The sequence below is a fragment of the Pongo pygmaeus genome, chromosome X, assembly GCF_028885625.2.
Source record: "Pongo pygmaeus isolate AG05252 chromosome X, NHGRI_mPonPyg2-v2.0_pri, whole genome shotgun sequence".
Classification (NCBI taxonomy): domain Eukaryota; kingdom Metazoa; phylum Chordata; class Mammalia; order Primates; family Hominidae; genus Pongo; species Pongo pygmaeus.
In genome coordinates, this window is record NC_072396.2 from 40,750,255 (window position 1) to 40,772,706 (window position 22,452).

General features: G+C 50.3%; 1 protein-coding gene across 11 annotated transcripts in view; it reads right to left on the reverse strand.

Moving 5' to 3' along the window:
- Positions 1–22,452, reverse strand: part of BCOR (BCL6 corepressor) — a 127,258-nt gene that overhangs the window by 73,708 nt on the left and 31,098 nt on the right. The window lies entirely within an intron of this gene.

Sequence of the window (22,452 nt, forward strand, 5' to 3'; positions counted from 1 at the left end):
GGCATGCATCACCATGCCCGGCTAAGTTTTTTGTATTTTTAGTAGAGACGGGGTTTCACCATATTGTCCAGGCTGGTATGGAACTCCTGACCTTGTGATCCGCCCGCCTCGGCCTCCCAAAGTGCTGGGATTACAGGTGTGCGCCACGGCGCCCGGCCTTCTTTTTTTCTTCCACACTTTCTGATTTCTCTTGGGGTGGCTACATCTGCAGCTGTGTCTTTCCTCCATTTATCTGGCTCTGGAAGTGCAAGAGCACAGACTGGGAGGAGACATGGGCTGGGGGAAGAGAAGTTTTCCTGGTGTGTGTGTGTGTGCCCGCGCGTGCGCGTAAGAGGGTTCAGAGGAAGCAGAAACGTTTCCTCTCTCCCAGCACTACCATTCCACCAATCCATAGCAAGCAAAACTCAGGCTGAATGTTCAAACCCCATGCTTTTAAGGATGCCACATGGTGAGAAAGGGCCGCCATGTAATGAATCCTGGGAAAGGGCCAGGGCCCTTGGGAGGGGGAGAATGAGCACCAGAGAAGCTATGATAGGAGAAACCTTCAGAATCCCCACTGGCCTCTTTGCAACTTTGGGAACTGGGAGAACTCAGGAGAATATGGTGAACTACGGACTTAAGAGGACCACAAAGATTTTGAACTCTTGGTCAGGCAGGGTGGCTCATGCCTATAATCCCGGCACTTTGGGAGGCTGAAGCAGGAGGATCGCTTGAGGCCAAAAGTTCACAACCAGCCTGGGAAACATAGCAAGACCCCATCTCTATATACAATTTTTTTTTCTTTGAGACAGCGTCTCACTCTGTCACCCAGGCTGGAGTGCAGTGGCACGATCTTGGCTCACTGCAACCTTCGCCTCCCAGGCTCAAGCAATCCTCCCGCCTCAGCCTCCCAAGTAGCTGAGACTACAGGCATGCACCACCATGCCCGGCTAATTTTCGTATCTTTTGTAGGGACGGGATTTTGTCATGTTGTCTGAAACTCCTGGGCTCAAGTGATCCGCCCACGTCGGCTTCCCAAAGCGCTGGGATTACACGTGAGCCACGGCACCTAGACCTTACAATTTTTTTAAAAGGTTTTAAAATCAATTCTATTCCACAAACACTTGTTTTTGAGAGGGGGGTCTCACTCTGTCACCCAGGCTGGAATTCAGTGGCGAGATCATGGCCCACTGCAGACTTGACCTCCTGGGCTCAACCAATCCTCCCACCTCAGCCTCCTGAGTTGCTGGGACTACAGGCACACACCACCACAACCTGGCTAATTTTTTGGTATTTTTTGTATTTTCTCAAACTCCTGGGTTCAAGTGATCCACCTGCCTCAGCCTCCCAAAGTGCTAGGATTACAGGGCCACTGTGACTGGCCCACAAACCCTTCTGAAACACCCCTTACATGTATGTACAGAGCTATGAAAATAAGTAAGACATACCCTTAAGGGAGGCCGCCCTGGGAAAGACATTCTAGGCATCTTGTGGGGAGTGTTGGGTCAGACAGAGGATGGAGGGGTGTGTGTGGCGTCGGGGTTGGGGGGGGTTGGGGAGGAGGGGATAAAAGCAGACATGGCCAGCCTGCTTTGTCCTGTTCTGGAAGGCCATCCAAACAGTCCGCTCAAGGGCAGCTGAACAAGTGGGAAGAGAGGTGGCAAAGGCAGATGAGGTGGTCCCTGCAGCCTGCTGTGCTAGGGAGTGATGCATTAGGGGCAGCAGCTCCAGCAGCTGCCTGGAGAAGGTGGTTGATTATGGGAGAAATTGACTGTGGAGTCTCACTCTGTCACCCAGGCTGGAGTGCAGTGGCGAGGTCTCAGCTCAAGTCAACCTCTGTCTCCTGGGTTCAAGTGATTCTCCCGCCTCAGCCTCCCTAGTAGCTGGGACTACAGGTGCACACCACCACGCCTGGCTAATTTTTGTATTTTTACTAGAGACGGGGTTTCACCATGTTGGCCAGGCTGGTCTTGAACTCTTGACCTCAAGTGATCCATCTGCCTTGACCTCCCAAAGTGCTGGGATTACAGGCATGAGCCACCACATCTGGCCCTCTTCAGTCTCTTCTAATCACTACATTTTTCCTCCCTCACGCCCAGCCAAGTGAATGAGCCACCATGGAAATGTATCATCCAGCATCCCAGCTTCAACTCCTCCACCTGAAGCCCCAAACACTGTGAGCAAAGACAATCCATCCCTGCTGTAATTTATCTGAATTCCTGACCCACAGAAATCAAGAGATATAATACATTGTTATTGTTGGTTTATGCCACTACATTTTTGGGCAACTTTTTACGCAGCATTAGATAACTAATATGGGGGTGGGTAAGTTCCCTCAGAGCTGTCACAGCTGAGTGTGTTCACAGAAGTTAATGGCAAGCCTAGAGGGCACATGTCTCACAGCCTCCAGGCAGACAAGAAGTCACTAAAGAATCATCTGGGAGTCGGCCAGGCGCGGTGGCTCATGCCTGTAATCCCAGCACTTTGGGAGGCCGAGGCGGGCGGATCACAAGGTCGAGAGATTGAGACCATCCTGGCCAACATGGTGAAATCCCGTCTCTAGTAAAAAAAAAAAATACAAAAATTAGTTGGGCGTGGTGGTGCATGCCTGTAGTCCCAGCTACTCGGGAGGCTGAGGCAGGAGAATCGCTGGAACCTGGGAGGCAGAGGTTGCAGTGAGCCAAGATCATGCCACTGCACTCCAGCCTGGCGACAGAGCGAGACTCCGTCTCAAAAAAAAAATCATCTGGGGCTGGGTGGTGGCTCACGCCTGTAATCCCAGCAGTTTGGGAGGCCAAGGTGGGCGGATCACCTGAGGTGGGGAGATCGAGACCAGCCTGGCTAACAGGGTGAAACCCCACTTCTACTAAAAATACAAAAAATTAGCTGGGTGTGGTGGCGCGTGCCTGTAATCCCAGCTACTCGGGTGCCTAAGGCAGGAAAATCGTTTAAACCTGGGAGGCGGAGGTTGCAGTGAGCCGAGATCGTGCCATTGCACTCCAGCTCGGGCAACAGGAGCAAAACTCCGTCAAAAACAACAACAACAACAACAACAACAACAAAGAATCATCTAGCTGGGCAGAGTGGCTCGCACTTTGGGAGGCCAAGGTGGGCAGATGGCTTGAGCCCAAGAGTTTGAGACCAGCCTGGGCAACATGGCGAAACCCTGTCTCTACTGAAAATACAAAAATTAGCCGGGTGTGGTGGCGTGCGCCTGTGGTCCCAGCTACCCAGGAGGCTGAGATGAGAGGATTGATTGAGCCTGAGAGGTGGAGGTTGCAGTGAGCTGAGATGGCACCACTGCACTCCAGCCTGTCTCAAAAAAAAGAAAAAAAAAAAAGAGGAGGTTAGGACACAGACACACACATTGGGAAGACCATGTGAAGACACAACAAAGAAGGTGGCCATCTTCAAGCCAAGGAGAGAGATCTCAGAAGGAACCAACCCTGCTGACAACTTGTTCTTGGACTTGCAGCCTCCAGAACAGTGAGACAATATGTTTCAGTTGTTTGAGTCACCCAGTGTATGTTACTTCGTCATGGCAGCCCCAGCAGACTAATCTAGGGTGGAATCTCCATCTCTTCCTTGAGGATCTGGGTTGGCATCATGACTTGCTCTGACCAATAGAATGCACCAGAAGTGACACTGTGTGACTTCTGAGGCGAAGCCTTAAGAGACTTTGTAGCTTCCTGCTTCACCCTCTCAGGCAGTTCTGAGGCTGCCACGTAAGGAAGCCAGTCTCACATACTTGAGGATGTGAGGCCACAGGGAGAAGAGTGACAGTTCACTGCAGCTGACAGCTGGCACCAACTGCCATACTGTTCATGAGGCCATCTTGGATCTCCTCACAGCTGTTGGCTAGCTGACTGCAGCTGCATGAGTAAACCCAGATGTAACCAGCAGAGGAACAGCCCAGCCAACTTACCCAATTGTGATAGAAGAAGAAATTGTTGCTTTAAGCTACTATGGTTTAGAGTGTTTTGTTACATAGCAATAGCAAACTGATATATCTCATTGAAATATACTCTAGAAGAGTTTCCATCCAAAAGTCTTAGAAGCAAGTCTGTTGACTAGGCAGTGGCTCACACCTGTGATCCTAGCATTTTGGGAGGCTGAGGCAGGATGATCACTTGAGCCCAGGAGTTCGACACCAGCCTGGGCAACATACTGCGACCCTGTCTTTAAAAAAAAGAAAAAATTAAAATCTAGCCAGGAGTGGTGGCTCTCACCTGCAGTCCCAGCTACTGAGGAGGCTGAGGTGGGAGGATCACTTAAGCCCAGGAATTTGATGCTGCAGTGAGCTATGATCATGCCACTGCGCTCCAGAGCAAAAGCTTGTCTCAAAAAAATAAATAAATTAATTAATTTAAAAAAAAAAAAAGGCAGCAAGAATATTGGGGAAGAGGCCGAGCGCTGTGGCTCACGCTTGTAATCCCAGCACTTTGGGAGGCCGAGGCGGGCAGATCACGAGATCAGGAGTTCAAGACCAGCCTGGCCAATATGGTGAAACCCCATCTCTACTAAAAATACAAATATTAGCCGGGAGTGGTGGCACGCACCTGTAGTCCCAGCTACTTGGGTGCCTAAGGCAGGAGAATCTCTTGAACCCGGAAGGAGGAAGTTGTAGTGAGCTGAGATCACACCACTGCACTCCAGCCTGGGCAACAGAGCGAGACTCCTTCTAAAAAACAAACAAAAAAACAAAAAAGTATATTGGGTTAAAAGCCAGGTGCAGTGGCTCACAGCTGTAATCCCAGCACTTTGGGAGGCCTAGGCGGGCGGATCATTTGAGCTCAGGAGTTTGAGACCAGCCTGGCCAACATGGCAAAATCCCGTCTCTACAAAAAATACAAAAATTAGCTCGGCTTGGTGGCACGCACCTGTGATCCCAGCGACTTGGGACGCTGAGGCTGGAGAATCGCTTGAACCCGGAAGGCAGAGGTTGCAGTGAGCCGAGATCACGCCACCGCACTCTAGCCTGGGCAACAGAGTGAGAACCTGTCTCCAAAAAAAAGAATATTGGGCAAAATCTCCAATGGCATCTGTGCTTACTGATTCCAATTCTAGGGCACAGCATAGATGTAACTCAGGAGATAAAAGGGAGCAGGGACCACCTTGCCTGAATCATCAGGGGAAAGAAAGGAACACCTCCTTTTCTTTATCTGCCCTCCAATAATAAGTGGCTCCCTATGCAAGTCATACCCTCAGATGGCTTTTTGTAAAAAACTATGTTGCCCAGGCTGGTGTCAAACTCCCAGCCTCAAGCAATCCTCCCGCCTTAGCCTCCGGAGTAGCTGGGATTACAGGCGTGCAGATGTCTATTAGTCAAATACTCTCTGGATACACAGGCCTAGAATCACCATGGAAATAGCTGCCATTTATTAAGTACCTACTATGTACTTGTTGCATATTCAGTGCATTCCCTTATTCAATCCTCATGGAAGTACGGTCAAAATGAGGCACTAGTCACAACTAAATGACCCTATTTTGCACATGATGAAACTGAGACTTAGAGAGGTTAAGCAGCTCTCCTGAGGTCGCAGAGCTAGTGGGCATAGACTCCCAAATGGACAGTCTTTCCTCTTAGCCAAGGTGTGAAGTTTAAGGAAGGTGACATAGGAGAACGGGGATCTCAGCCCAAGTGAGTAGAAACAGGAAAAGTTAGCCAGGCGCGGTGGCTCACGCCTATAATCCTAGCACTTTGGGAGGCTGAGGCGGGCAGATCACGAGGTCAAGAGATCGAGACCATCCTGGCCAAAATGGTGAAACCCCGTCTCTACTAAAAATACAAAAATTAGCTGGGTGTGTTGGCACGTGCCTGTAGTCCCAGCTACTCGGGAGGCTGAGGCAGGAGGATCACTTGAACTCAGGAGGCAGAGGTTGCAGTGAGCCAAGATCATGTCACTGCACTCCAGCCTGGCGACAGTGAGACTCCGTCTCAAAAAAAAAAAAAGAGGAAAAGCTGGTCACATAATAGGGGGGCCAGGCCTCAGTGGCAGGGCTGGGGCCAGGCCAGGTATATAAGTAGAAGGAAGAACTGTGGACAGAGCTTCCAGGAAATGTCTTAGGGAGAAGGGGAAACAGTCCAGACGGAAGGAGGGAGGAGCTGCGGGGCCTTAGGGAGATGGGGGTTGGGGTATGGGCGAAAGCTGTTTCACTGTCCTTTCTTTGGGGGCAGGAGTGGTGGCTCTGCCTCTAAGAACAGACTCCTTGCCGGGTGCGGTGGCTCACGCCTGTAATCCCAGCAGGCGTGGGAGGCTGAGGCAGGCGGATAGCTTGAGGTCAGGAGTTGGAGACCAGCCTGGCCAACATGACGAAACCCCGTCTCTACCAAAAATACAAAAATTAGCTGGGTGTGGTGGTGCACACCTGTAGTCCTAGCTACTTGGGAGGCTGAGGCACGAGAATTGTATGAACCAGTGAGCCAAGATCATGCCACTGCACTCCAGCCTGGGCAATGGAGCGAGACTCCATCCAAAAAAAAAGAACAGACTTCACCCGTGCAGCAGGCACCTCCTCTACCACCCTCCGGGCCTTCTCCTCCATGACTCTGCCTCCCCTGTCCCAGCAACTCCCTATGCACCTGCCCTCCTTCCCTGTCCCTCTTCATCTAAATCTTCAACAGGTGGAGAGCAGCCTGATTAAGGGTGCACCCCAATTCCCTCCTTGTGGTCATACTATGAGGTGGGCACTTAGTTACTCTCCTTTTACAGGTGAGGAAACTGAGGCATGGAGACGTGAGGGGAGGGCAGCCTGCACTATGACCTAGCCTAATGACTCAATCTGGGAGGTTTCCCCTGGCCTTCCTGGTCCTCCGAGACCTGCTCTGCCAGGGATTCCAGGGTGCTGACTCACACATCACTCCTTCAGGCCCATGGTGTGAGTTCGTCAATGAGATCATGGAGACGTGTGACCATTTTTAGCCCTTGGCTAGGTGTGGGGCACATAGAAGGAGCCCCATCATGTGTCGCATGGCTGTGCAGCTCCAAGCCTACCCCCGTCTGCTCTCAGCAAGGCAGCTGCTGCATGTGAGGCTTGGTGGTAATGAGAGAGGCATGTCGGTGGGGAGGTTCGGGAGCCCCAGAAGGAAAAGAAAGAGGACCAGAGAGAGCAGGTTCCTCGGAGTGCTAAACACAGGCCCAACTGCCTTTTTCAGGAATAAGGGTGTGGGCCAGAGGGGCAAATGACCCCCTCCACAAATGCCAGTGAATTGCAGCAGGCACACAATGGCTCCTCCCTCTTGTGTCCTGCCTTCCCAGGGTACCCTATTTGGCAAATCCTACCCACTCTGGCAGCCCCTGGAACCCAGCCACCCTCTTAATGCCCCTCATCCTGAGGCATCTGTCATGCAAACCACCCCCCACCTTCCCTGGGGAGCTGGCTTGCTGGCCCCAGTGGTCTCCATGTGACCTTTCCTCAGCTCCTCCACTGTCTCCAGACCTGAGGTGAAGAAAGCAAGGTCAGAGAAGGGGCCCACTCATGACCGTGAGACAGAAGACCCATGCCAACCAAAGCCGCTCTCTTTCTCTTCAGCTGCCCCTCAGGCCACCATTGCAACAGTTATCCTCCTGGGCCCCAAACCAGGTTGTCTGACCTGAAAACACTCAGTACTCAGCCAGGTGTTCCCATTCGGAGCCCAGTGAGCTTGCAGTTGAGATCAGGCACATGGGTAAGGCTGATATGGGGGTGACAGTGAACCACAGATCTTGCAGACCCAACCTCCCGAGAGAGCTGAGCTGGTCAGAATGAGAAGGTGCTCACACTGCAGCCCTGCATTTACTATCCAAAAGGACTAGAAATGACTAGAAACTGAGAAAAACAGGCCAGGTGCAGTGGCTCACGCCTGTAATCCCAGCACTTTGTAAGGCTGAGGCAGGCAGATCACCTGAGGTCGGGAGTTCGAGACCAGCATGGAGAAATCCCATCTCTACTAAAAATACAAAATTAGCCAGGCGTGGTGGCACATGCCTGTAATTGCAGCTACTCAGGAGGCTGAGGCAGGAGAATCGCTTGAACCCAGGAGGCAGAGGTTGCAGTGAGCCAAGATCGCGCCATTGCACTCCAGCCTCGGCAACAAGAGCGAAACTCTGTCAGAAGAAGAGGGGAGGGGAGGGGAGGGGAGAGGAGAAGAGAAAAGAGACAAGACTGAGAAAAACGGTCCCTATGGCCCAGTAGATATGAACAACTGCAAGCAACTGGAGACCTGGCACCTGGCACTGGCTTTACCCTGTTAGCTTCCAGGCCTCAAATTAGAAGGAGGGGAACTCATGTTTGTCCAGCACTTCAGCAAGATCATCTCACTGAATCCTCATAACAACCTCATGAGATACTGTGGTGGTTTTAAACACGCCCGCTAGTTATTCGACACTCTTCCCACCAAGAGGTGTGGTCTCTGTCTCTACTTCTAGAAGTCTGGGTGGGCTTGTGACTGCTTTCAACACAACAGAAGTGACATTCTGAGACTTGTAAGACAAAGCCAGAAGAAGCCATGCAGCTTGCTCCTGGCTCTTTTGGGGCACTCGCTCTGAGAGAAGTCAGTAAGAAGTCTACTGCCATGGCAGAGACTCACAACATAGGTGCCGCAGTCAACAGCCCAGCAGAGCTCCCAGCCAATAGCCAGCATCAACTGATTGCTACAGGAGTGTGCCATCTTGGATATCCTTCCGATGGCTGCAGCCCCTGTTGATGTGTGATTGCAACCGAATGAGATATCCCAAGTGAGAAGCACCCAGCTGAGTCCGTTCCAGAATTCCTAACCCACAGAATTGTGAACAAAATCAAAGAGTTGGGTTTTTTTTGTTTGTTTTTGAGACAGTATCACTCTGACACCCAGGCTGGAGTGCAGTGGTGGGCTCTCAGCTCACCACAGCCTCGACCTCCAGAGCTCAAGGAATCCTCTCACCCTAATTTTTGTATTTTTGTAGAGACAGGGTCTCCCAATGTTGCCCAGGCTGGTCTCCAACTCCTAGGCTCAATTGATCTACCCGCCTCGGCCTCCCAAAGTGCTGGGATTACAGGCATGAGCCACCAAACCCGGCCAAAGAGTTGTTTTAAGTGGCAAAGTTCTGGGGTAATTTGTTGCATGGTACTAGTCACAAAACAGATCCGTGGTGTTCCCACTTGAAACTGAGGTGCAGAGGGGCTGAATAACTTGCCCATGGTCACACACCTGGTAAGTGGCAGAACTGAGACCTAAACCTGGTCTCTCAGAATCCAAATCATAGCCCCTTCTCATGGTGCCCCCTAACATTTTCTCACTTCCAAGAAGAGAACATTCTTTTCAGACTCAACTAGTTTCCAAACCTGGCTGTGCGTCAGAGTCAGCAGTGGCATGTTAAAGATAGAGATTTCCAGGCCCCACCCCAGGTCTAGTGAGTCAGTATTTTCAGGCGTGGGGCCAAGACTCCGAATTCTGAACTGGCACCCCAGGTGACCCTGAGGCAGTTAGTGCGTGAACCGGACAGTGAAACCCACTGCTCAGCCAGGTTATCACAGAAAACTGGAGGGGACCAGCAAGGTTTTCTTCAAAATATAGCAGTTTCAGAAAATCCCTCATGATCTGAGCTCATCTGCTTCAATTTCTTTTTTTTCTTTTTTTCTTTTTTTTTTTGAGACGGAGTCTCGCTCTGTCACCCAGGCTGGAGTGCAGTAGCATGATCTCGGCTCACTGCAACCTCTGCCACCTGGGTTCAAGTGATTCTGCTGCCTCAGCCTCCTGAGTGGCTGGGATTACAGGCACGTGCCACCACACACCTGGCTCATTTTTGTATTTTTAGTAGAGACATGGTTTCACCATGTTGGTCAGGCTGGTCTCGAACTCCTGACCTCGTGATCCACCCGCCTCAGCCTCCCAAAGTGCTGGTATGACAGGCATGAGCCACCGCGCCCGGCCATCTACTTCAATTTCAACTTTCTTTTTTTTTTTTTTTTCTTTTTGGAGACGGAGTCTCGCTCTGTTGCCCAGGCTGGAGTGCAGTGGCGCTATCTCAGCTCACTGCAAGCTCCGCCTCCCGGGTTCATGCCATTCTCCTGCCTCAGCCTGCCGCATAGCTGGGACTACAGGCTCCGGCCACCACGCCCGGCTAATTTTTTTGTATTTTTAGTAGAGACGAGGTTTCACTGTGCTAGCCAGCCAGGATGGTCTCGATCTCCTGACCTCGTGATCTGCCCGCCTCGGCCTCCCAAAGTGCTGGGATTACAGGCATGAGCCACCGTAAAGTCGTTTCAGAGCAACCAAATGATAAGTTTTGTGGCTGTGACAATAAGCACAAAGGCATCTGGAAGAATTAGACTGAAATGTAACTCCCTAGCAATTTGGGAGGGGCTCCGCAGAGGAGGTGGGGCCTGGAGCTGGGAGTCAGGGTGAGCAGGGGGATCACTCCAGGCAGGGGGCTCAGGGGCTGAGGCTCCCTCCGAGGGCAGAATAAGCAGGAGGGCATGAGTGGGTAGAGGGACTCATTGGGCTGCCCCAGGGGTGTGCTCTGTGGCAGCTGTGGAACCAGAGGAGAGGGGAAGACGAGGACCAGATCAGAGAGGGGTCAGGGGACTTGAAGCCTGATCCAGATTTTTATTTTCTCAGTTTCCAAAAGCTACTGTCATTTACAGATCAAGGACATGGCCAGGCGTGGTGGCTCACACTTGTAATCCCGGTACTTTGGGAGGCTGAGGCGGGAGGATGGCTTGAGCCCAGGAGTTCAAGACCAGCCTGAGCAACATAATGAGACCTTGTCTCTACTAAAAATAAAAAATTGACTGGGTGTAGTGGCGCACACCTGTGGTCCCACCTTCTTGGGAGGCTGCAGTGGGAGGATCACTGGAGCCCAGGAGGTTGAGGCTGCAGTGAGCCATGATCACACCACTGCATTCCAGCCTGGGTGACAGAATGAGACTCTGTCTCAAACACCAAACACCAAAAAATAAAAAAGGCAGTCCCCCTTCCAAGTCTAGGCTAGGATTAGTTACAGAAGATGGATCAACTCACACACCTTTGGAGCTAGGAGCCAGAATTCTCCCAAATAAGAGACTGAATCCCCATGAGGCTCCACCATAAAACATGTCTGCCCCAGTGCCCCAGTCTCTTTGCTTACAAGATGTAAACCTTGATGCTACTACCTTGAATTTTTAGACAGTGGATTCCTTTGATTAGAATCACTCTGGGCAATGGTGATGAGATTCCATTAACCATCGGAATCAATTGAACCAAGAGCTTTCCTTCCTAAAGGGAAGGGCTAGGTTCCAGTACTTGGCTGACTGCAGAGCCCTGGAGGAATTCACTGAAAGGAGGCCCAAAATTAGAAATCATCACTTTCTGCAGAGACACTTAGGAATCCCTCCCACATTATTCAAGGACAGCAAGAGAAAGGTGGGCAGAACTGGGGGGAAAAGGAGCTGCAAGGAAGAACGAGAATCTTTGACCAGCTCATATAGCTTCATACAACAGATGAAGGTGTGTCCTGCACAGCCTGCAAGACCAGCTAAAAGTCTAGCTTTTAGTCACACCTCCTGGATCCTATGCCACATCTCCAAGACATGCTTAGAGGTAAGCAAGGAAACTTGCTCGGTCTGGGGTCTCCTCTGATCTTTCCCACCTGTACCTTTCCTGCAAGGGAAACCCCTGTAGGAAGAAAGGTCTCCATTCCATCATGGCTTTTTTCTTTTCCTTCTTTTTTTTTTTTTGAGAAAAGACTCTCATTCTCTCACCCAGGCTGATGTGTAGTGACACAATCTCGGCTCACTGCAACCTCCACTCCCGGATTCAAGTGATTCTCGTACCTCAGCCTCCTGAGTACCTGGGATTACAGGCGTGTACCACCATACCCGGCTAACTTTTGTATTTTTAGTAGAGACAGGGTTTCACCATGTTGGCCAGGCCAGTCTTGAACTCCTGACCTCAGGTGATCTGCCCGCCTCGGCCTCCGAAAGTACTGGGATTACAGGTGTGAGCCACCGCGCCTGGCCCTTCATGGCCTTTTTGTCTCTCAGCATTGGGATGGCTGGTGGCCCATCTTCCCAGGTTTCCTGAGATTGGCGGCAATGACCCAGAAGCCTCTGGTGACATCATAAACCGTCTCGGGGAGGGTAATGTAATTATTGCATGGATTTATTCAAATTTAATCTAAAACTGAAGGTTTCAACAGGGGTCGTTTTATCATTTGATATATGTGTTTGTATATATAAATGTCACAGCTAGAGATACATAGTTTTGGTTTGAACCATCTGTTTCAGATTGCATTACTCTTCCCAGTGCTTCACCTCGCCCTGTGTCCACACCTTTTAGAGGTAGAGCATGCCTCCTCATCCCACTGATGTCAGGCCACATGACTTCTTTTGGCCAATAGATGTAGGCAGAAGTAACAGTGTGCAAATTTTGAGTCCCGGACTCAAAAGTCATCGCATTTGCACTCTACTCTCTTGCACTTTTGCCATTGTCACGAGAAGAACATGTCCCAGGTAGCCCACTTGTCCACAGAAGATGAGGGACACGTGGAGCAGCTTTAGATCCAATCCACATTTGGAGTCAAGCCCTGTTGAGAACATTCTAGACCAGTGAACCACAGGTGACCCACTGACACGTATGTAAGAAATAAGTGCTTACTGATGTTTTGAGGTGGTTTGTGATACAAGTGTTGTGACAAGAGCTTATTGATACATCGCCTGAGCACGTTACTCGGTCAACCCAAGACTCATACTGCACAACCTACCATCTAAAAGAACACTCGTTCTACCTGCTGTAGATAGAAATAACTAACTACATAAAAGAACATTCCCTCTCTCTGTAGCCCCACACCCTTCTTAATTCTTCCGAGTATTTATTACAACCTGCAATATTATATATTTTTATTGCTCATGTACTTTTTCTCTCCCCAGTAAAATGTAGTTTTATGATGTCCAAGACATTGTTTTTGTTCCTGCTATAAACGTCCAAAGCTTTAGTAGGCGTATGGTGGGTGTTAAATAATTATGTGCAGAATAGATGTATATGGTCTTTTTTCTCCTTGGTTAATATGCCTCTTATCTAATTTACGTTCCTGTGTGCAGCTCAATGACTTTGCACTAAGCAAAGTTGAGGAAGAAAAAAACATTTTGTGGAACAAAATATGCAAACAGGAGACCTCCGAATTTTGTCCCTGATGAAGAATGAGTTCTTCTTCCCCAAGGAGCCAGTCTCGATGGTTGGGGCCCTTAGAAACCACAGCAGACCTCCAGAACTGTGGCAAACCAGCAGGTGGCTTTGCCAGTGCCATCCAATATAACCACGACGCAGTTAAATTTCTGGATACCGTATCGGGCTGTCCTCAACCATAGGAGGTTTCTCTGTGTGTCACTTCACTGGGGGGAACTTCAAAGGGACTTATGTGGCTTCCAAGAGCTGTCAGAATGTTTGACTCTCTGGCATTGTGCCGGCATCACACGTTAATTAAATTATATGGCAGATACACCTCAATGTCAAAGTCAGATATTATAGCCGTCAAAACCTAACATTAGGTGCAGTATTTTATAGCACAGAGTATACCTTTAAACAAATTCCTGGCCGGGCACGGTGGCTCACACCTGTAATCCCAGCACTTTGGGAGGCCAAGGCAGGTGGATCACCTGAGGTCAGGAGTTCAAGACCAGCCTGGCCAACATGGTGAAACCCGGTCTCTACTAAAAAAATACAACAATTAGTCACGTGTGGTGGCGCACACCTGTAATCCCAGCTACTTTGGAGGCTGAGGCTGGAGAATCACTTGAACCCAGGAGGCGGAGGTTGCAGTGAGCCGATATGGAGCTATTGCACTGCAGCCTAGACAATAGAGTGAGACTCCATCTCAAAAATAAAATGAAATAAAATAAAAAATAAAATAAACAAATTCCTTTATCTTTCCCCAGTCCTCTCTTGCCTCTGGCTCTTAAGACATCTACCATTCTACACTTCCTATGTGAAGAAAATTCCAGACAACTTTGTCTGTTGGGGGGCCCCAAGACTCTCTCTGGCTTGCCAGACAGTGGAGGTTTCTGGGGTTGCACCTACTTGCTCTCTCTAACCCTTGACTTTCTGATCTCAGGCTTTTGTGAGCCTAAGCTTCACCCTGAGAGAGAAGATCTTACTGGTCTATGGGTAAAACAAATGCTAGCTCTTTCTTCAAAGATGGTTCTATTAGCAGGGCAGCAACTAGCCGGGCTATAAAAGGGAAGTGGACGGTGGGCAACTTTCCCTTCAAATATCTTTTTTTTTTTTTTTTTAAGACGGAGTTTCACTCTTATTGCCCAGGCTGGAGTGCAATGACACTATCTTGGCTTCCGGGTTCAAGTGATTCTCCTGCCTTAGCCTCCCGAGTAGCTGGGATTACAGGCATGTGCCATCATGCCCGGCTAATTTTGTATTTTTAGTAGAGACGGGGTTTCTCCATGTTGGTCAGGCTGATCTCGAACTCCCAACCTCAGGTGATCCACCCGCCTTGGCCTCCCAAAGTGCTGGGATTACAGGCATGAGCCACCGCTCCCGGCCTCAAATATCTTTTTAATAAGCACAGCTAGAAACTCTGCATGAGTGGAAACTGGTCACATGAAGCCCCTGCTACTTATGTGCTGAGCATAGGCAATCCTCTCAGGCGAGGGACGACTATGAAGCCACATTCCTGGTTTTCTTGAGTCTCTCTCATGGTTACCAAGGGAAACTCAGAGGCCATCAACTCGGCCAAATGACTTACATGCAATCACCAAAGCAAAGTTAATACCAAGTGTGTTTAAGTCTCAAGTGTCCCTAACACCTATTAAGCACTTTCTAGATGCCAGGCACTATTTTATTAATTAATTAATTTATTTATTTATTTATTTATTTATTTTGAGATGGAATCTTGCTCTGTCACCCAGGCAGGAGTATAGTGGCACGATCTCGGCTCATTGCAACCTCCACCTCGCGGGTTCAAGCGATTCTCCTGCCTCAGCCTCCCGAGTAGCTGGGGTTACAGGCACCCGCCACAACGCCTGCCTAATTTTTGTATTTTTAGTAGAAACGGGGTTTCGCCATGTTGGTCAGGCTGCTGTTGAACTCCTTACCTCAGGTGATCTGCCTGCCTTGGCCTCCCAAAGGGCTGGGATTACAGGCATGAGTCACCGTGTCTGGCCCAGGCACTATTTTACATGCTTTATGTCCATCAACTAATCCTCCCAATATCATTAAATATATTGTATCACTACCCTCCATTTCACAGATGGGGGAAGTAAGGTGGCGAGAGTAACTGCCTCAGGTCACACAGCTGGTCAAGTCGTAGAGCCAGGTTTTGAACCCAGGCAGTCTGGCTCCCCCATACTAACTACGACATAGTCTTCGCTATTTAATCCTGCAAGCTTTAGGAAATGCCCACTATGCACGAGGCACACTAATAAGGTGCTGAGGGCTGGGAGGAGGGGGATGAACAAGCAGGCAACATGTCCACGAGGGAAAAGTACTCCTAAGTAACAGTTTAAGATAAAGTTAAAGTAATTCAGACCTTTGAAGGGGTTTTGAATTCTTTCCAAGGGTAGGCGTGTTGAATAAGTATAATGCTTTTGAAAACCTGCCTTCATATATGGGTGTTCATTGTACTGCTCTTTCAAGTTTTCTGTGGGTTTGGGATTTTTTTTCAAAATAAAATTTAAAAATATATATATTTTTTAAATTTTTTATTTATTATTATTATTTTTTTAAAGAATCAGCCTTAATAGGCCAGGCGCAGTGGCTCACGCCTGTAATCCCAGAACTTTGGGAGGCTGAGGCGGGTGGATCACGAGGTCAGGAGATAGAGACCATCCTAGCTAACACGGTGAAACCCTGTCTCTACTAAAAATACAAAAAATTAGCCCAGCGTAGTGGCACACACCTATGTGTAGCACGAGCCAGCTACTCGGGAGGCTGAGGCAGGAGAATCGCTTGAACCTGGTAGGCAGAAATTGTGGTGAGTGGGATCGTGCCACTGCACTCCAGCCTGGGTGACAGAGCGAGACTCCGTCTCAAAAAAAAAAAAAAAAAAAAAAAAAATCAGCCTTTATAGACTATCTTGGGAAGGGTAAGCAATAAACTGGGAGCAGTGGTTGCCTTCAGAGAGGCAAACTGAGTGACTGAGAAATGCGGGTGGGAGAGGCACCAAACATCCTTTTATAGCCTTAGAATTTTTCTGCCAAGTGCAGGTGTTACCCATTAACATCTGCCATGAACTTGATGTCACCTGGGCAGACCCTTTGGAGAGAAAGCACAGAATTCCCAGCTCCCAAGTCCCATTCAGCAGGTCAGCCGCTGGGAGTTTGAGGGAGTCTTTAGTTTCCCAGCTTTATGTGTAAAGTGGGCAGAAACACACCATCAGCCCTTTGGCTTAAAATATATATATATACCTAAGCGGGGTGCAGTGGCTCACAGCTGTAATCCCAGCACTTTGGGAGGCCGAGGCGGGAGGATCACTTGAGCCCAGGAGTTCGAGACCAGCCTGGGCAACATGGTGAGACGCAGTCTCTACAAAAAAAAAAAAAAAGAAAGAAAGAAAAATGAGCCAGGTGTGGTGGCACATGCCTGTAGTCCCACCTACTCGGGAGGCTGAGGCAGGAGAAGCACCTGAGCCTGGGAGGTCGAGGATGCAGTGAGCTGTGATCACCTCACTGCGCTACAGCCTCAGCAAGAGATAGATGGAGACCCCATTAAAAAAAAAAAAAAAAAAACACTATGCCTGAGGAGTAATACCAGGGATTGCTCTTTCTCCTGGTTTTAGTGTAAGCACAATGAAGTTTTCAGCTCCATGGGGCTTATCTCTCTTGGGGAGACTTTATGTTCTCTAAGGAGGGGCCTGGGTCTTGTTAACCAGGGGTTTCCCCAAGCCACCCCAACAGCCACAAGCACAGTGCAGGACAGACAAGAGAGGCTTGAACGAATGCTAGTTCAATCACTGACTATGCTGTGTTCACCATCCACGAAGGACCATGTGGTCCAATATCCTTCCTATTCATATGTGTGGGTAACTCTTGGAGCATGGATGCCACACTTATGACAAGTGAGCAGTGATTCTCAGCACAAAATGTGATATTTTTCTGTTGCACAAGGTTAAACAGTGACCGAGTGTCCACAATTGCCCAACATGGCCTGAAGCTGCCAGCCAAGGAATTGGGTCACCCCTGGTTCACTCTGAGGGGCTGGGGGATCCCCGTCTTGACCCATTGGCAACCCACTCACTCTTGGGAAGCTCTGGGTGAAGGGATTTTGGAAGCCATTCCCTGGCTCTTGGAACTAGCAACCCACAACCAGAAGGGGGAGGGGGTGGTCTGAGAGGGCTGCCAAGGGGCAGCAGGGCTTCCTGGGGCTTGGGCTTGCTCTGGGGTGTGCCCAGGTTTTTGGGGGGCAACGGGGCCTAAGCAGTGGGCTGAAGAGGGCACGCTGCCAGCTCTGGTTGGCCCAGAGCCAGTAAGTCTGACTGAACTTGAGCCAGCCCTGTTGGCCCACAGACTCTGGAAGCTGAACTGCTCCAGCGCTCCTTGGCCTCTTTGTTTTCACTTCCCCACAGCTCTCTTAGTGTTTAGGAATGTGCTTTGAAGGTTCCAGCGTGTTTCGCCTCTGCTTAGGGAAACCAAGAGCAGAGGCTGGGCCCAGGCCAGATGGCTTGAGGAAGGGCACCTGTGATCACACTGAGAGCGCCCCAAGGGGCAGGTGGAATGCATGGGGCACTTAAGCCAGCCCCCTTCTCTGCTGGGAGACGCCGTGTGCAGTGCTAAACCTTGGAGATTCTCAGGTTTGTTTTGTTAAGGGAGGCAGTATTCCCTTACCAGCTCCCCCAGAGAGCCTACATTTGTCCAGGAGCTTTTGGGGATAAGCTGTGCTCTTCTGCTTGTTCAGGGCAAGAGAGAGAGCTGTAGCATGTGCTTTTCTAGCTAGAAAAGTTGCCTCCTTCGTTCGCATTAGAATAAGTTTCCTGACCTGCCTAGGGCAACAAAGTCAGGCCCTCCAAGGAAGGGGAAGTGAAGATGGCCTCTCTCGCACTCCCACCACTGGGAGGACAATCTTACAGGCGCAGGTGCTTAGCCAGGTAGGGTTTGGCTCAGGGAGGCCATAGAGGGGTCCATTGCTACAGGTTGCCCTCTGGCCTCGATGCCCACCTGTAAACTGCTATCTTCAAAAGTGGAAACCAGAGTGGTTGGCTTCCTCCTCCCCTTAACCCACTGTCTTTCATGGCCTTTGTCACCAGGCACATATAAAGGGGAGAGTCTTCCCTGCTCAGTCCTTTGAGGGCTCATAGTGCTGGTAGCCCCCTTTGATGCCAGCATAGTGCTTTGCACACAGCAAGTGCTTAATAAATGCCAAATGACTAAAATACCAGGCCTCTTCAGTGACCAAGAGCACTCTGGATCTTTCTCTAACCAGAAGTCACTTTCCTCCTCTGGCTGTTTTCTGAAGCTAGGAGCTCTGGGTTCTGATCTCTTTTGCCACAAACATGTCACCCTGAGCTAGTGTTTTCACCCTCTCAACCGATTTCCTCCACTGGGTTAAACGAAGCTCAATTAAAGCCCTGGTGGCTCTTGTATGACATCTGCACACATTCTTCTTTGCCGGCTGTCATTTTAGCTTCAGGTTGGGTCACTTCGATCCTGCCTGGGCCCAGGTGCTAGTAGGGTCTTTAGTCTTCAGCTGAAGGTTCTCCCCTGCTCCTCCACCGTCTGTTTGGCTTTACAACACAAACCTAGTCCTTGGACTCTTGACACATCTGTTCCTTTCTGTCCCCACGGCCACTTATACAGCTCCAGCTCCTGTGCGTGAGGAGGCCGTGGCACATGAGCAGTAAGTCCAATGCCACAAGGGCACCTGAGTCATTTTTCTGCAGCCAACACTGTCTGTTTGGAGCTACAGCAGACCTCCCTCCTGCTCTGTGGTGACATAGGCCCTGTTCAGGTATGTGTGGGCTATGGATTTTTTTCCCCTGATTTCCATTTCTCCTTGATTTCAGCACCCAAGTGAACATGCACTCCAAGGCTCTGCTGAGGGTAAACAGAAAGCACCATCGCAGGGGTCCTTCCTCCTCTCTCCCCGAAGATTCACTTTCTCTTCCTAGGTAATGACTGCTTTTTCCTCCCAGCTTCCTCTCAGCCTACGTATATTTAGTGCACGTTGCCCTGGATAGAGCTTAATTAGGCACCAATGCACCCAGGGGCAAAAACCAAGGACCCCTCTCGGGTTGAGCAAATGGGGCCAGCCTCCCCTGGCTGGTAAATGACGAGCTGAGCTGCCGGCAGGTAGAGGAGGTTGTCCATTCTCAGCTAATGATTGCCTTAGGCGCCAAGTGATGGAAAATCCAGAAGGACTGGCGAGCTGCAGGGGGCAGCCAGGGACAATTGTATGGACCAGTTTAACACGGCTTCCGGAGGGATGGCAGGAGGAATTGTATGGACCAGTTTAACACGGCTTCCGGAGGGATGGCAGGAGGAATTGTGTGTGTTTCCTGGTCTCCTTTCTCTCCCCTCCCTGCCGCCGTGTGTGTGTGTGTGTGTGTGTGTGTGTGTGTGTGTGTGTGTGTGTGTTTCCTGGTCTCCGTGTGTGTGTGTGTGTGTGTGTGTGTGTGTGTGTGTGTGTGTGTGTGTGTGTGTGTGTGTGTGTGTGTGTGTGTGTTTCCTGGTCTCCTTTCTCTCCCTTCCCTGCCGCCTTTCCCTCTCTCTTGCTTTCGGTTTTCTCTTCTGTTTCTAGCCCACACGAGTTGAAATTAGAAAGATCTTGAATTCATTTATTTGTTTTAATAAAAGCAGCATTTTTAAGCAGCATATTTGTAACAATTGATTGTTAAACTAAACACCAAGCCAACTAAATGTGTTAGGGGGAAATGAAAAGTCAGCTTACAAGAAACATATAATTAACACGTCCTTTGACTTTTCCTAAGCCTTTGTCTGGCTGGGGACAAGATAGAGGAACCATAATCAACTTTAATAAAACGAAAGATGGTATTGAGGCCAAAGGGGAACAAAAAACTTTGGAGTAGGAAACAAAGGCCAAAGAGGGGATTCTTGAGTTATAACAAATATGTTTAAAAAAACACATCTTTTGGCCAGGTGTGGTGGCTCACGCCGGTAATCCCAGCACTTTGGGAGGCCGAGGCGGGCGGATCACGAGGTCAGGAGTTTGAGACCAGCCTGGCCAACATGGTGAAACCCCGTCTCTACTAAAAATACAAAAAATTAGCCGGGCCTGGTGGCGTGTGCCTGGTAATCCCAGCTACTCGGGAGGCTGACGCAGGAGAATCGCTTGAACCCAGGAGGCAGAGGTTGCAGTGAGTCGAGATCGGGCCATTGCACTCCAGCCTGGGCAAGAGAGCAAGACTCCGTCCCGAGAAACAACAACAAATCTTTTGTTTCCTAATTTTTGGTCATCAGCCATTTTCTCCTTACCAATAGGAAGGCTCCGGTTTGAACTCTACCTGTTAACGGAGACAGATGCTGAGACCTGGAGGGGGAGAGGGAAGGTGGTACAAGGAACCTGCAGGAGACACGTGGCAGTATCAGGAGACTGATAAATCCAGGCTAATGGAAATTACTATTGCACAACACCAGAGTCTTCACGTGGCCTGACTTTCAATAAACTGTTCCCCTCCTCACTCCTTAGAAAAAGTGAAATAAGACATTAGACTTTCAATAAGCTCATATGGTGATGATCAATCGAAACCTGAAGAAGGCCAATTTATAGAAATTGTATCTGCTTCACTGGGTGGCTGGAACCAGGGAGCTGAAAAGAAAACGGTGCTCGCCTTTGATGTGTGAAGTTGCCCCAAAATGACAAACGCCAAAAAACACTGGCTATACATGTGGGGTCTTCAAAGGGAGAGGGTACTCGGGAGAGGCCTGTGTTAGGTTGATCATTGCGGGGACCTGACCAAAGACACATGCACATGTTCAGGCCACATAAAAGCGATTTATTTTTATTATCTTTTGGCTATTTTAAGTTGGAGTTTCCATCTTTCTTATTTGTTTTATCACCGATGAAGTTTATTTACTGAATTAACTTTTAACGAACCCTCTACTTTGTTCTTCAGAGTTGGCTTCCAGGACTTGCGCCTGTTTAACCAGGATTCCTCTTGCCTTTGTGACCCCCCTCTCCCCGCCAAATCCCAATCCTGGAGGTGAACGGCTCAGTCTCTGTTAACTCCTTGCCTGCTGGTGTTTTTTCTCTGTAGCTACTAATCACCTCCTTTTGATCACTGCCAAGTTCTCAGGTTGAAGGAAGAAGAAAGGACCCCTTGACCATTCTAGCTGGCTTTCCACATGAGCCTGAAAATGTCGACAAATTTGAAACATCTGCCGAGCTGCTTTGGTCTGATTGCTAAAATATGCCGACCTCAACCCCCCTCCCCCCGCCCCTTTTAATCTGTTTCATATTCACAAATTAAGCATTTAGCCTGGGTAATAAATCAGGGCGGTTTACGAGGCTCACACGAGACAAACAAGCGAGAAGGGCGCAACACAAGCCCCTGGAAGCGGAGTGCACGGAGCTGCCAGGATTCGGGAGCTCCCAACGCTCGAACGCGGAGAGCAGCTTGGCGCGTCCTGACACGCCGCCAGCACCCACACTTTGGCGGGTCCCAGAGCCGGCGGGGCGCAGGCTCTGGGGGCGCAGGGGAACAGCTCCGGCCTGGGCCCACACCCCTGGAACCTTCCGCGCGAACCCGCGGCGCCCGGCCCTCCCCAGCTCTGGGCAACTCAGCTCCTCCGCCCCGCCAGGGAGTGGCCGCTGGCAAAGGGGACAACCTCACCCGGCACACACCCTGTGGTGGGCCCATTAAGCCTCTCCCAGCCGAGCCGAGAAGGCTGAATCCCCCTCCCCCACCTCTTCCATCCGGCAGGGCTTGGCCTTAAAGATCCCAGGCCCACACTCACCAGAGAGGCAAAAGAGTCCCCGTTCACGTCCACGTGTGACCTCCACTAAGCCTGGAGGCTACCCCCTCCCCGCCCCAAACTCTCCGTGCTGCCTCCTCCCACGTTTCGGTCCCAGCAGCCACAAAGCTACTTTCAGATTCAGATAGGGGTGGGGGTCTCCTGGAGAGCGGATCAAGGTTTAAGAGCGGCTGGGGAGGGTAGCAAAGGCACAAACAGGGTCCAGGCCCCCTCTGCAGAAACCCCGGCCCAGGCTTTTACGACCACCCAAACTCAAGGGGCTCCAATCTGTGCGTTTCCCGCCCTCCCCTGTGCAGCAGCGAGAAGCGGACCCGGATTAGGGGTCTGGGACCACTCGCAACCCACGAGCTTTGGAGACCCCGGTGGGGAGGGTGGCTCCGAGGTCACCTCGACCGGGCCTCTGTTGCCCGGCTATGCTCAAGTTCCCTGTCGACTGGCGTTCTCGATGCTATCGTGGGACGCGGCGGCGGAGAGGCGGAGGGCGGGAAATCGGGAAGCCTGAACATGCAGCCCACCCCGGACCTAAGGGGAAGCGTAGGAACAATTTCCCACCCTGCAACACAGTACACGTCGCCCTTCCTCTTCCCCTAGCACACATTC